At 44.2% G+C, this 14,965-nt stretch overlaps 1 protein-coding gene across 7 annotated transcripts in view; it reads left to right on the forward strand.

The window, feature by feature from the left end:
* Positions 1-5,513: 5,513 nt before the first annotated feature.
* MPP7 (MAGUK p55 scaffold protein 7) overlaps positions 5,514-14,965 on the forward strand; it is a 152,488-nt gene continuing 143,036 nt past the window's right edge. For 3 of the 7 annotated variants that reach the window (XM_080583312.1, XM_080583321.1, XM_080583322.1), the window contains exons 1-2: positions 5,514-5,734; positions 9,589-9,657. The gene's annotated coding sequence lies outside the window, so the exon portion shown is untranslated. Of the gene's footprint in view, positions 5,735-7,862; positions 7,901-9,588; positions 9,658-14,965 lie in introns of those variants that run through there. The other 4 variants (XM_080583320.1, XM_080583313.1, XM_080583314.1 and 1 more) reach the window with 2 other exon arrangements.

Genomic DNA, 14,965 nt, shown 5'->3' on the forward strand with positions numbered 1-14,965 from the left:
AAGATCAGTGTTTAACACATAAGTACCCCTTTGTTTAGAAGTAGAGCAAACACATTTTTGCTTCTCTTAATTAGCTCTTCTTAACTGTATGTTTTTCTCCTCTCCAAGCACTGTATTAAAATACAGTATGAATATTAAGAAGTATAAGAGACATGCCTAGCTTTGGTACATCAGTGTCCAATATGGCTTGGTGGCGGTAGGAGGCTTAGGCAAATCCAAACCATTAAACAAGATATCAGTAGGTGTGCCAGGGATCAGGAGGTGGCAGCAAAACTCTGAGGAGACGTTTGATCTCTGCATGTCAGTAGTGGAAGTGTTTTAACTGCAAACCAGAATTAATAAACGATTAATCTGTGAGATTCTAATAGGAAAAGCAATGGATGGTCAGACATGGATGATACAATGAGGAATAGGATGAGAGACAATTAAATTAAATGGACTAGATGGATAGAAGATAACAGCCTCCATTAATATCTGAAATAATATCCTTAATTAAAATAATTAACATTTCAGAACAGGATAATTCCAAGTCAGAGAAGGCTCCAATATAAATTCTCAGGTTGGATGGAGTAGCATCACTGGATGTATTGCAAAATTCAGCAAATTGAACTGTAGCCTGACAATTGGGCAAGTTTATATATGTTTATATATACATATAAACATATCAGATGCATGTAATTGGGTGAAAGAGCATACGAATTACAGAACAGTTTATCTGGTATGGCTTTGAAGCAAGATCATGAGAAAAACATACAGGAAAGCATTCAAACAGCACTTGAAATATCAAGCTGCCAGGTAGGATTCAGATTTGGAATAGGCTTGACTTTATGTAGTTTCTACTTTATAAGTGAGAGGTTGGTGGAGAAGTGACACCTGTAGAAAGGATAAGTGAGAGCAGTAGAAAGGATATCAACATGGTTTGCAGTAAGGAAAACTTTAAGTCTGGAAAAAAAGAACAAGAGATATTTGGTGAAGGGAAAAAATCTGACCTTGGTCACATCAAAACTGTATGAATATTCAAAGTAGATTATGCACAGCAAAAACAGCCATGGCAAGCTCACCAAGCTTCATAATGAAGGAATTATGAAGGAAGTGCAGGATGGATGAGCGGACGGGGAGGTGGGCTGAGAACTGGATGGATGGCAGAGCTCAGAGGGTTGTGCTCAGTGGCACAGCCTAGTTGGAGACCTACAGCTAGTGGTGTCCCCCAGGGGTCAGTGCTGGGTCCAGTCCTGTTCAACTCCTTCATCAGTGACCTGGATGATGGAACAGAGCACACCCTCAGCAAGTTTGCAGATGACACAAAACTGGGAGGAGTGGCTGGTACACCCAGAGGACTGTGCTGCCATTCAGAGAGACCTGGACAGCCTGGAGAGTTGGGCGGTGAGGAATGTCATGAAGTTCAGCAAGGGCAAGTACAGGGTCCTGCACCGAGGGAGGAATAACCCCAGGCACCAGTACAGGCTGGGGGCTGACCTGCTGGAGAGCAGCTCTGTGGAGCAGGACCTGGGAGCCCTGGTGGACAGCAGCCAGCCATGGGCCCTTGTGGCCAAGAAGGCGAATGGTAGCCTGGGGTCCATTAGGAAGTGTTGCCAGCAGGCAGGGGGAGGTGATCCTGCCTGGAGTGTTGTGTCCGGTTCTGGGCTCCCCAGTACAAGAGGGACACGGAGCTCCTGGAGCAAGTCCAGAGGAGGGCTACTGAGATGATGAGGGGGCTGGAGCATCTCTCATACGAGGAGAGGCTGGGGGAGCTGGGCCTGGTTAGCGTGGAGAAGAGAAGACTGAGAGGGGTTCTTATAAAAGTGTATAAATACCTGAAGGGAAGGTGTCAAGAGGATGGGGCCAGACTGTTTTCAGTGGTGCCCAGCGACAGGACAAGAGGCAATGGGCACAAACTGAAGCACAGGAGGTTCCAGCTCAGTGTGAAGGGGCACCTCTTTACTGTGAGGGTGACGGAGCACTGGAACAGGCTGCCCAGAGAGGTTGCGGAGTCTCCTTCTCTGGAGATATTCAAGACCCATCTGGATGCCATCCTGTGCAGTGTGCTCTAGGTGACCCTGCTGGGCAGGGAGGTTGGACCAGAGGTCCAGATCTCCAGAGGTCCCGATCTCCAGAGGTCCCTTCCAACCCCAACCATTTTGTGATTCTGTGACAATAGTTGTGTCCTGAAGAGAAATGTGCGCATACTAGAAAATGGTGGTCTCACAAAAAAATACTGAAAACTCAAGAGAGTAAAAGTTCACAACATGAAGGAGAGAGGACTGGAGAAAAATGATGTAATTTGAAATGTTTGTAAATATAATGAAAAAAAGAACGTTAAAATTACCTTGAGTGTAGCTAGAAAAAGATTCAGAAATTGCTAAGGGGGTCTCATAGACAAATTGTTCATGAACGTTAAAATATCATAGCCCTGTTTCCTTAGGAAACTAGCCTAAAACAACTAAAAATAATGTTTAGCATATTTTAGTATTTATTCATATTAATGTATTCAAGCTCCATATGCCCTACATAAACACGATAGGTTTCTACCATATCAGCCAGAAATGTGGAGCCTCTAGAGCACTCCTTTGTTTTTACAAACTAGGATTTAACTGCAGCTGTAATAGGAAGACCAGGCAAATAGTGTGTATACATGAATGTGCATGTTCTTGCAATAAAATCATTTGCATAACTCATTTACTGCACCTAGATATACTTCAGGCTTTTGCTGAACCACAAGTTTCAGGTTTTGCAATTATAGTAGGAAAAAGTGTTAGAAAACAAAATGAACATGTTTTCAATAAATTCATCTATTTTTACACATCTTCAGTTTGCAATGACTGAAACAGACTTTTTGCTGGTTCCAGCTCCATTCAGCCAGTCCTTCGTGCCAGTCACAAGCCTGTCTGTTTGAATACTACGAAGATGAAGCAGTAACACAAAAAAACAGCAAGCATTTTCAATGTATCAAGAAAAAAAAAGTCTAAGTTCACCTGCTCCAATATTGCTGGAATTTGAGACAGAAAAATAAATAATATTGATTATGGTTTTGTCAGACTAAAATCAAGGAATTAAAAAAAAATGCAGACAACTGTCATTTATAAATTTATAAAAATTTTGGGAGCCATTCAAATATACGTGTTTAAAAAAAAAATCTGTTTTCTAGGAAATTCTCTAAATAATCAAGGTTGGTAAGCTCTTCTAAAATGTAATGTGATACAAGCTGTGTGCCAAAATCTGGAAAGGAACACAGCTCGAGTGCTCTGAACAGAGTGGGAGACACCTGAGATGGCTCCGTTACATTATGCAAGAATCTCAGCTATGCACAGCAGAAGTGCCAGTGTCAGGAGGTGAACACCAAAGCAGGCTTTATACACACACAACTAAATGTATTTAAAGTAGGAGTTCTCAAAGTTCTCCCAGGAGTTCTGGCCACATTTTGTAGAGAAACCGTCTTACTTTCATTTCCCATTAATGATCATAAAACATCTGTGTGCCAGACACAGCAATTGCCTGCATGGAAAAATAATTTTAGGAAAGTATTTAATAGGTTTTAGCTGCCTTGTAACAACAACTTAGCAACTGCAAAGAGAGAGGCCAACACCTTGTGATCGGCTAGCTCTTTAGAGACCACCAGGGAGGTTCTGTGGGCCCTACAGCGGTCTGCAGACATGGAACCACCTGCGTTGTCTTTCTGCGGCTGCATTCCTCCAAGTGAGATGTAGGATGCTGCTTTTGCAGATTTCCAACCTTGTCAGCAAAACAGAGGAAAATTCCTCAGCCACATCATTCACGTTTAAAGTGTTTTGAGCGCTGGTGTGTCACAACAGCTTCTCTAGTGCCTTATTTCTTCTCATCCTTTTCTACCAGAGAAAGCAGTAAGAGGAAATCAAAAGGCATCTAACTTGCCTGAATTTAACCCCATAACTATCTTTTGCTAATCTATCTCTTAGACTTCCAGACTTGGGACAGATTTAATGACATTGGGATGTTTAGTTCTTAACTAAAGTTGTGCTGGAGAACGTCTTCTGGAGACTGTCATCTCCCTGGGTTTGGAAAGAGCACCGAACTGCAGAAAGCTCTTTACTCTCCTTAGCTTCACCTCCTGTGCTATCAAACGGGAGTGGTCAGCTTGCAGGAGCTGCTTTGTGTTGGGTTTGTGGAGAATACGCCCTTTTTCAAAACCGATGGAGGGCTCAGCCCACTCTTGCCAAACACTGTTTCCTATAATAGGAAAAGAACAGTAATACTTGGATGGGTACGATGGCAATTCATCTTTCTGGCTGGAAGCCTTGTTTTGGAGTTTTGTTGCTTAGAATCTGTCAGCGCTCTCATCCCGAGGAATTTAACTTTCTCCTACAACAGCTTGGCCTCAACTAAAAGTTTGCATACAAAGTGTCAGAACTCAGAACCTAATTTGCCAAATGAGGTTAAGTCTGCAGAAATGAAAAAGTACTTGGGGGGTAGTCAACATAAAAAGAAGGAAATTATTAGCTTGGCACTTGTTTAATCTTGTTTAATTTATTTAAAAGGAAGGTGAGATGAATATTTAAAGTATGTTCTTGAAAAATGCAAAAACTGGATTTATCCTGAAACTGGGCTGTATTTTGAGGTGTCTAGCACCTCTAGGCATTGTAATTACTCTACATTACAATAATTTATGCCCAAACTAACCTTATTTGTTCAACCAGTTTCCTTTCAGAAATGCTTTAGGTGCTGATGGATCACAAAAGGAAGGACCACGTCCCAAGTCTTTGAAGATACGGATAAGAAGGAAGTAATTGTTAATAATTTGCTGATCTAAACCAAAAATGATGGACAACATAATAAAACTGTGATTCTGTAGAGTGCCAAAAACTATCATGATAAATTGAACAGGAAGAACAGAGGAGGTTGAATGAGATTAGTTGCATTGTAGTGATAAATCTGTCCCCAAAACCAAGAGTGCTCAGCAACTGTTGATGCAGCTCGATGGGCTGTTGTCACCATCAAACACGTCACTCAAATTTCTGCTTGAAGACAACCCTGAGAAGCCCCACTGAGCACGGAATTAAAGCTGTCCAAAGACACGTGCAATGCTGTATTTTGAGGCCAGCAGAAACTAATCACACCAGTACAGCTCAGGGCTGCCCATGTGCGAAGGGACCATCCCGCACACCGAGTGCTGGTCCTCGTGTCCTTCAGGCAGCTGTGCGCCCCTGGGTGCTTCCTACACATGTAAAGGGCTGGAAGAATCCTTGCCATGACTTGTTACACGAAGAATAACCCCACTAGGCAGACCCCTGCCCAACGCACAGTGATTTATGTAGAGGTGGGAGCACAGTGTGCCCTGGGAGGGTACAGAGCCCTCCCCACAGCCCCCACACACCACAGCCACTTCCCCGGGAGGGGGGGCTCGGGGCCGCCTCAGCCCCACACACCGCCCGTCACTCACCGCCCGGGAGGCGGGCCGAAGTCTTCCCCTCGGCCAATCAGCGCTCCGCTCCGCGCCGCCCTCCCTGCCCTTATCCAATCAGAGCGCGCGAGCCTCTCTCAGCCTGGCCTTGCGGGCGCGGGGACGAGCGGCTGTTGGGCTCTGCGCGCTCCCGCCGAGCCCGACCCCCGGGGGGCGGGGCCCGACCCGGCCCGGCGGCGGCGGCGGGGCTGGGGCTGAGGGGAGCGCGGCGCGGCGCGGCTCGGCTCGGCTCGGCTCTGCGGGCACAGGGAGGGAGGGAGGCTGCGGCGTGCCCGCCGCCACCCGGCAGCCCGGCCGCAGGTAGGAGCCCGGAGCCTCCCCGGGGCCTGGGGGGGGGCCGTAGCACCGTGTGGGGGGAGATGTGGGGAGAGGGGAGGGGGCGCCGGTGTTGTCCCCCCGCTCCAAGATGGCCCCCGGGGGGGGGACCCCGGGTGCTGGGCTGTGCCGGGGGGCGCACCCCGGCAGCGCCCCTCAGCCCCCGCGAGGTCTCCGGCACGGAATTTCCTCGCCTGTTTGTCACGCTTTATTTCTTCCGAGCCGGTTCTGGAGTTCTTATTTCGAGTTTGCTCGGCTCCAGGTCCCAGTTTTAATGCGATCCGCTCATAATGCGTTGTTAACCCCATCTTTCATATATATTCATTTAAAAATAGTAATTAACATTTTACTCTGATCCATTATCATCCTCCTTCAGGGATGTTTACTTCTTGGCAGTATTTACAGGAAGGTCTTACTTAATTTACAGCTTTGTTATGTGCTTAATGAGAACAAACAATACTTTCGGGGATGCGGGTGATTAAATCTCTAATCTCACGTAGGACCGGCATGCGGATTTCGCTAAATGTCACCGTTGGGTTGAGCAAGTCTTTTTGTGCTCCGAACAGAACGGTGATTACATGCAGGTTCTGAAAGCAACAGTTAATTTGGGTTTTAGGATTTAATCTCTTTGGGCTAGGGAATGAATGGAGGGGACCCATGGGTTTCTGCTGTGCCTGTCTATTCATCACCACGGAAAGAATAGAGCAGTAACCGAAATGGTGAAAAGTTGATTTAAATGAGCTCGGACTCAGAATAGCCTCAGACTTTAATGTGAACATCTTTCTACCTGCATGTGTACGCTGGAAAGGAGGCGGAGGAGGTCCCAGAGCCGCACGTTGCTGTCAAGTGGCAGGGAGCGCTCAGGAAGCGTTGCCGTGTGTTTGTGCGTGTTCTCTTCCTTAGGCATCCATTAGCAGTCCCCATTAGAGGCAGGACACCGTGAGATGGGCCTTGGACCTCAGCTAAAGTGGCTTTTTGTGTGTGTAGTGAACTGTCTTCTGTGTGCTAACATTCAACTTGGAATTAATTTTTATATTAGGCAGGTGTTGGAGCTGTTAGCTTGTAGCAGCACAGGATGAAAGTCAATACCAGATGCAGAGAAGGCAGGATAATGTGCTATTATATTAGATGCTTATTTGCAATTTTGTTCAAATTTTCAGGACTTCCCAGCTCATGATAGGAAACAGTCACAACTAAGCTTGCTGAGGGACAGCTTCCAGCCCTTTCCTGCATGCCTGGTGGGAGTCCTGTGATTCTCACAAAGATGCTGTTGGAAACTGCTGGAACACCCATCTGTTCTTATGATGTTGCAGCGTTGCCTTTCACGGAAAACTGGAGCTTTGGTTGTGCTTTCCTGTACCGAATCTCTCCTTTTTCTGTGGCAAGCACCCGGGCATGCTGGAGCCTTTCATTTGTCTCTGGCATATGGAAGGGAGCAGAAGGCATCTAAGAAAAGTAGTTCAGTGGCATCTTTCCCCCATAACTGGTTCTTCCGTATTAAGGATTACTGTAGAACTTGCTATGATAATAAGTAAAAGTAGAAAAAATCTGGTCTTGCTGCTAGCAAAGTGTCTGTTAGCTGTCTCCCAGTGTACCTCCTCCTGAAAGCTGTTGCAGTGAATTAAGCGAGTTTCACCATCTAGAGCCAGGTGAGTTACGTGTGGAAGTCCTGAAAGCTTCCTGCATAGTTGTGCTAATACAGCTTAATCCTTGCCCGTGGTGTATATATTCTTCCTGCCCCATCTCCGGGAAGGTTTTCTTCCTGGTTGCTACTGTGCATGGTTCATTAAGGAAAAGTTACAGTATATTCATTTGTCCTTCCCTAATTTTAATCTTAGAAATATATAACAATTAATTTATACCTGGTTTCAGTGGGTCGTGGGTATTTACCTCACAAGCAATATCTTACTTATGTAATATTTCTTTGACCTGTACTAGTACTGAAGTACAGAGGCAGGGAGCAAGCATTACTTAGTACATTTCAAATAACATTTGCAGTGCAGTGTCCTTAACATCCCTTGACAGCTCAGACCACTTGTCCTGTCCCATGTGGTTATGGCAGGTCTGAGAACAGCTCTGGCTCCACATTTTTGTATTTTCCGGGACCATTTTGAGGGTTACCATGAGGCCTTCAGGAAAGTTCTTTGACAAGTGAGTTTCCAAGGACAGTGATAAATGTTGCTTTGACATGCTTGTTCCTTCAGTTAGCAGTCTTGCATTTAGGGGAACACTGAAAATAGCTCGTCTGAAGATGCACAGAACTTTACTTTGATGTTTTTGAAAAATATCTATATTCATTATGCCTAGCTAGCAGGGAATATAACTTGAATTTGCCCCCCTCTCTGGAAGGATAACAAATTCCATGTGTTCTTGAGCAGTAGCATTAAGCAGACTAGTTTTGTGGACCCCAAGTTTTGTCCTGAAAATGGTTTAACAATCTGTATTATGAATCATGTTTTTAATGGACTTCACCTCCCAGTTGCTAGCTATGGAGAAAAGATGAGCAGCTAATGTAAAAGGATTTCAGTATCTTTAATCCCCTGGGAGCGCATCTTGTTACTGTGGCCTATGTCTTATTTCCGTCACTTTTCAATTCAGCGCTGTGAGGGCTAATACGATCCTACTATTGCTGTTCTTGGGTAACTTGAGTGAAATCACAAGTCAAGTTAAAATTCAGCCTTAATAAAAAATTTGGACAGTGCCCCCTTGAAGTATGTTATATCTTAAAGAAAGAAAAAGAGTATTTTAATAGAAGACAAAATTGTCAGCCAGGCAATTCTTTGCTAGTTTTAAAGAACAAAACCTTGAGCTTTCACAGATCTTTAACTGTGTGCAGTGTGGTCAGTGGTGCAATAATTCTATCACAAACCTGCAGTGAGAAGCTCCTGTAGTTAACTCATTGTTTATATCTGGAATGACATCAGTATTTAAAGGTAATCACTGAAAAGATCTATGAATTGTACCTACAAACGATACTGTAAAGCCACATAGATTTATACAATGGGAGGTGTGATCGTTGTCATATGCAGCGTGAGAAGGATATGGTGAAATACAAATGCTGAAAGAGCAGCCCTGTCTTGAGGATTTCTGCTGTTCTGACGGTTAAGCTCTTGCCATGCATGCAGAGGGGTTTGCCGTGGTTCTGTTCCCCAAGCACCCTCCGTGCTCTGTTACGCCGGTGCTGCTCCTGCAGCCCACTGCCAGGAGGGGACATCAGGCCTGGGAACATCAGGTCTTCTGCGTCTGCATGAGGAGCAGGCAGCGCACGGTGCAAGGTGGAGCGTTGAAAAAGACACTTGCTAAATGTCAGCATGCATGGCTAGTGATGGTTTTGAGGTTATTGCTGACTCTCCAAAGCAGAACGATTAGTTGTCATGAAGCAAAGAAACGAGCACCTTTACTGTAAGCATCAAGTCACGCGTGCTTGAAGGGTTTTTGAGTTTGGACTTGAAGAATAATAGGAGAAGGCTAACCTGTACTAGTTTGTACCCAGACTTGTGGTGTTCACGTGTAAAATGTGATTATGTACGCATGAAGTCTTGTGGATGTTTATAAGGTAGACGAAACTTACCTATGCATATTTTGAAATAATTTTCTTTAATTACTCCTTTAAGATGAATTTGCCTAGGGTAGGCATGGATGCAGAACAATTCGCAACTCATCATCCCCCCACCCTACACCCTAACTAAAAGCCTCTTCTCACTCTTATTTTTGCAAGGCTTCGTAGAGAAATGATTGTTAGGAATACATGCTCTTAACATTTAGAATAAAAACATGAAGATACTTCATGTTTCCAACTCTAATGTCATAATACTAGTAGCCTTTCCTTTTTTCTTCAGGTTCCATAGAATCTACAGCCTGGAAAATGTGTATCTTAAGTCCATGTTGAAGTAGAGACGGCCTTACAGGTAGGATTATTTTATGAATACTCTTCTGCCAATAGTTTTCTGATACTGGATTAGACTGTCATTTGTTTTCTCTGGTCCTTAACAGTGTGTGGATTAGGATGAGAGACCAAGAATACTTTTATATTCTTCTTAGTATTAATAAATAAAGCCGTGAAACACTGGTGTACCAATATGTGGGATAAGAATTCTTAATTCTAACGGTGTGCTGCTTTATTGTCTTATAAAGACAGCCTCTTTAAGTTAAGAATGATTACATTTTCTTATGGTGTTTCAGTGTATATGATGGAATAAGTTCTGAAAAAATAGGAAAGCTAATTCAGCCAACTGTTAATGATGACTAACTACAAAATAAATTATACTATAAATCATATAACATTCAAAAGTAGAGTAAAACTGCTTCAGAGCTACTAATTATTTCTTAGAGCTTGGAAATGTCTATATCCATTTATATAAAGAGCATTGAAAATCTTTATTGCACTCATAATGTATTGTTTGGTGGACTGAGCTTGCCTTTAGCAAATGAATCTGTTCCAAAAGGAACAATATTGTTTCATATATGAAATCCAGAAGTGCTGTTTCATTGACAGCGCGCCGTGAATGCTATCTAAAGAAATGGAACTGACGTTGTTAATTATAAATAAGAGCAGAGTATAAATATTTCACACACTACGTGTGGCCAAATCAGAAGCTTCAACTGGCTGGTGGAGAGGTTTATTCTTATTTTTTTATTTTTTTAAGAAGTTGCTAGTTCAGCTGATAGAAAGCCTTGCTTTTTTATCACAGTTCTAAGTCTTGCAAAAGAGAACTGATCTAAAGCAACAGCCTGAAGTTTCTTCTCAGGGGCTTAACAGATTCAGTAATGAAGTTTTTCCCTGGTCTAGCAGATACAGTGATAGAGGTTTTCAGTGAAGTAGCTGTTGGCGAGCAGTTAATTATCGCATTGTAATCTGGGCCGTTTGGGAAGCTGTGAGCACAGTTAACTTCTGTGCTCTGATGGCGCTGTGAGCGAAGTGTGCACACAGGGGGAAGCTGAAGCTGCATCGTCCTGACACTAGCAGTGCTGGAGAAGTCACCAAAACCACCTTCTGAACGAGCAGCTTGCTCTCTTACTAACGTGCACAGAGGGTAAAGTCTATCAGGGACATGAAATCTGTGTTGTGTGCGGGTCGGATCTCAAGTCCTCGCTCCTCCCCTCGTGCCCTCGCTCCCCACTCGCCCTCCCACCAGCCCAAGGCGCGGCTGCTGCTGCTCCCCCCGCGGGAACAGCAGCCCTTTGTGAGCTGCCTTGTCTGGGCACTCCCTGCCCTGCCCTCCCTGCTGCTCTCTTGCCATCTGTAGATCACGGAGGCTCTGAAAGGAGCCCTTTGCTGCACAGTATCCAAGGTTATCTGGTTCGATAGCTCCCGGTGGACGTGTAGGTAACCCGGAGCTTCGGGCAAGCCAACCTCAGTGCTAGCAGGTCCTTTCTGATGGGGAAAGGAACATCCAGCCTGCATCACTGAGCTGTTGTAGGTTTCTTATCCAAGGATCCCAATCTGTTAAATAACATCAGAATTAGATGCTAGATTTTTTTCTTGTGCTAAAGAGACCCTACAAGTGCTACAGCCCAGTAGTCTTACGCTGCTCCAATAGAGTGCCAGTGTGTGACTCCTTGCTTTGAAAGCTTGTTATGTGTTTGAAATACGACACGAACTGTGATATGGACCACCTTCCAGCTGCCGCCACCAGTCCGAGGGAGGGCATCAAAATGGCAAACAAGCCTCAGGGGCTAAAACTGTGAATGGCATGCTTCGAGTACAGGCCGAGGGGTGCGTTTGGCCGTCATCTGATGGCCCTGCGAGTCATGCGGCTGGGCGGCGAGACCTGCAGCAGGTCAGGCGAGGTGAGCGTGCTGCTTCTCAGTTGAACTGTCTAGCTTCTAGAAATTGTGATGTTTCAAAAGGAGACCAAAAGCAGCGTGCAGCAGCCGAGTGGTCAGTCATCAGGCAAACCAATTTTTGGAAGGAGCTTAGGAAAGACGTGTGCTATCATCTGTGTAGCTGTGGCTACAACCAGCAAGTGCCAGGAGTTCTCTCTGTTCGTGTCTGCTGCAAGACAGCTACTTCTGATCAGTGGTGTGCACCCAGACCGACAGACAAAATGTGACCAGAAATAGCTGACTTCAGGACTGCAGCAGTGGAGGAAGATGTCTTCCTGGACAACTGGACCTGGAGACTTCTGCCCTAAGTGTGGCCAGGGAAGGGTCAGCAAGGCAGTTACTGGAGGGAGCAGGGGCCAAAGGAGCAGTCTGACAACGGGGAGAAGAGTTGAAAACTTCATTGTACCACCTGCAAACAGCTTTTGTTTCCTAGAAACTATGAAAAATGTTTTAAATGTTTTCTAACACTGTATTGTATTCAATGAGTTGTTTGGATTCCTGATTTCATGATAAATATGTGTTTATTACTTAATAAAGATCATTTAGATTCATTCTTATTAGGGCTTTTCACTGAACTTTCCCACCACGATAAATGCAGACTGTTAAGTACCTTCATTTCAACAGGGGAAAAAAAGATGGGAAGGGAAGGGTGTTAAACCCATGCAGAAGCTTGTTGGAAGGGAAGAGTCTGTAGCTGGGGTAGCTGTGGAGGAAGAGTTCAAGTATTTTAGGTACAGAAAGACACTGTATCAGAGTTAACTAACTGGAAAAATACACAGGAACCATAATAACCAACGTCTAAGACAAAGACAGGTGGTCTCAGTCCAGGAACTCTACCAGTGGTTACCTTCTGTTCAGCAAATAAAAGGCAGTAATGGATTTATTTGTTACTGTTAAGAATTAAAACATCCTGTAGGAAGATAGTTTTTTGTTGAATACTCTTTTTACTGCTCTATGAATAGAGGCAGACAGCATCTGTAACATTATGCTTAATTCTGTAACTTGGTTGTGTAGGTGGCCGAGCGTAATCGATGATGACAGATGATTAAACGCCACTTCATTAATGTTGAATTTCCATTTTATTCCTCAGACTTTGAGCTTTATCACACTATATAATGAGTTCTGGCTAGTGGTTTTGGCTTCCTACGGGTGATGGCAATTAAATTTGAAAGAAAACAGGAGACATTCTGGGTGCTTTATGCGAGTAGTGAACTCACCATTTTGCATACCGCTGTCTTTCTTCAGGGAATTAAGTGCCCCACCTTAATTAATCGCTTATTCTAAATTCCCTAATGCTTTCATCCAGCTTGGATGTAGCATTAATATTTAAAATACATGTATCAGTTCAATAGGCACGTATATTACATATCAAAACACTGCAGCTTGTTAAAATCAGCCTGCTGTCATCACAGCTAAAAGCCTTGGGGGTGACGTGGAGCCAGCAGGTGCACTGCATGTATTCACAGGATGGAAAATGGGGCCTGTGGTACTTCAGGAGAGAAAACCTCTTCATTTTATGAATGGAATATTTCTAGGCTCCTGAAAACATTGCATGCCCATTGATACAGTCTAACGGCAGGCTAAAGCTAAGGCGTTTAATGCCATACTCCAGGAATAGGAAAATGTTCATTTAAGTAATTGGACCTTGTGTGGCTGCTCAGTGTGTTTGTATTAAGTTTCTAGTATGTCAGAGCAGCTACATAAGAAATCTCAATTAGCACATTTGCCCACCCTGTGAAGATCAAAACAGTAAATGAAGTTGCTCCCAGTTGTCCAAAAAGCAAACGTTGTCTTCCAGTTTGGTGCTTCTGGCTAAATATTTGCCTGCTGGTTTGCAGCTTGTGCAGTTCCTCAGCATTGGGATGAGAGGAGGAGTGTGCTCAGTGTCTGCACCGGACATGGTGGGAGCTGCTGTGCCCTGTGCTGAGGGCTCGGCACGCTTCCCATGCTCCTGGCTCCCAGGCTGCAAGGCAGGTGACCTCTCTGGGGAGGTCCTAGAATCGTTAAGGTTGGAAAAGCCCTCCAGGATCATCTGGTCCAGCCATCACCCTACTACCAATGTCACCCACTAAAACAAATCCCGAAGCACCACGTCCAACCTTTGTGTCTACACGTCTCTGTCCCTTTCCTTGCAGCCAGCTGCTTCTGATCCCCTGGCTGGTCAAATGCAAATGCTGATTTCCCTTCTCTTCAGGTGGAATTGAGAGTGCAATAAGCAAAGGGCTAAACTTTCCTTTTGTGCCCTGTTAGTGCAGGCCTTGTGACCTACATGCTCTTCTATCTTATATGGATTTAAAGCATATGTTACCCTCTTTCTCACAGGGGTTGTTTCTCATTCTGCCTTAACAAATGTTAGTGCCTCACTCCTGTTGTTGGCTTGCATCTTCCAATGAAATGATCTCTTCCTCTTCATCTCTTCTGTTGCCGTCAGAGAGACAGATTTCTACGTAATTCTCAGAACACTTGTTAGAGACCTCGTAAATGTAGTAACGGCTGTAATAGTAGACTACTAAATGTAGTAATACACTGCTCTGAATTAGTAAGTAATGGCTGCGCCTGGTCTTCTCCAGAGCTCATTCCTGAGTAGTATGCCGAGATGTTACCTCTGCACTGGAACGCAGGCTGAAGAGATGAGCCTTGGTATGGGCATAGGTGGCAGCTGGCAGCCTTGCTTCCCCGGCAGAGAAGTGAGAATGTGCCACAGCCAGCACGAAATCTTCACGTCTGGTTACTTTTTGCCAAATGTTACATTTTTTTTTCCACATTGTTATCTTTGCTGGATAGAAACTGTAATAGAAAAAGTAATCTGAAATCTAGTGTTTGCATTGTTGCAGTGTTGCAGAGACATTTAGAAGTAAGTGTCTTAAGTTAGAAGTTACACATACATGGGGAGCTACACATTTCCTCTTACTTGAAGTTAATTTTTTTCCATGAATGTTGGATGTTTTTATGCATATACTCCCTCTTGCATGCACATTTGCTATACATAAAAATTATTTTATAGCGTAAGTACTCAAGCACAAGACAGCCCTTACTGTAAGGAGCATGGATTTGTTTGTGTGTGTGCGCGCGTGTGTCTATAACTCCTACTTTTGACCTTGAAGTTGAGATAACTGTTGCAGCACTCCTCTCTTACTGATGAGTCTTTCCTGCCTCCTTTGGCAATGAAACATTTCCTAGGCCAAGGGATGAATGGGGGAAAATATGTCAGGTGCCCACCATTCTTTTGATAAAATCAGCACATTTCAGGAAAAAAAATGTTGGAAGAGAATAGAGTATCCTTGGAAAAAGTAAAGCTCAAGGGAAAGCTAATGTAATCTATTTGATCCTACATGAATCTTGTAACTAAAAGAGGGATGGTAAAGACTTTAAATAAAAAAAAAACCACTT

This window comes from Anser brachyrhynchus, assembly GCF_964034855.1.
Source record: "Anser brachyrhynchus genome assembly, chromosome: 2".
Taxonomy (NCBI): Eukaryota; Metazoa; Chordata; class Aves; order Anseriformes; family Anatidae; genus Anser; species Anser brachyrhynchus.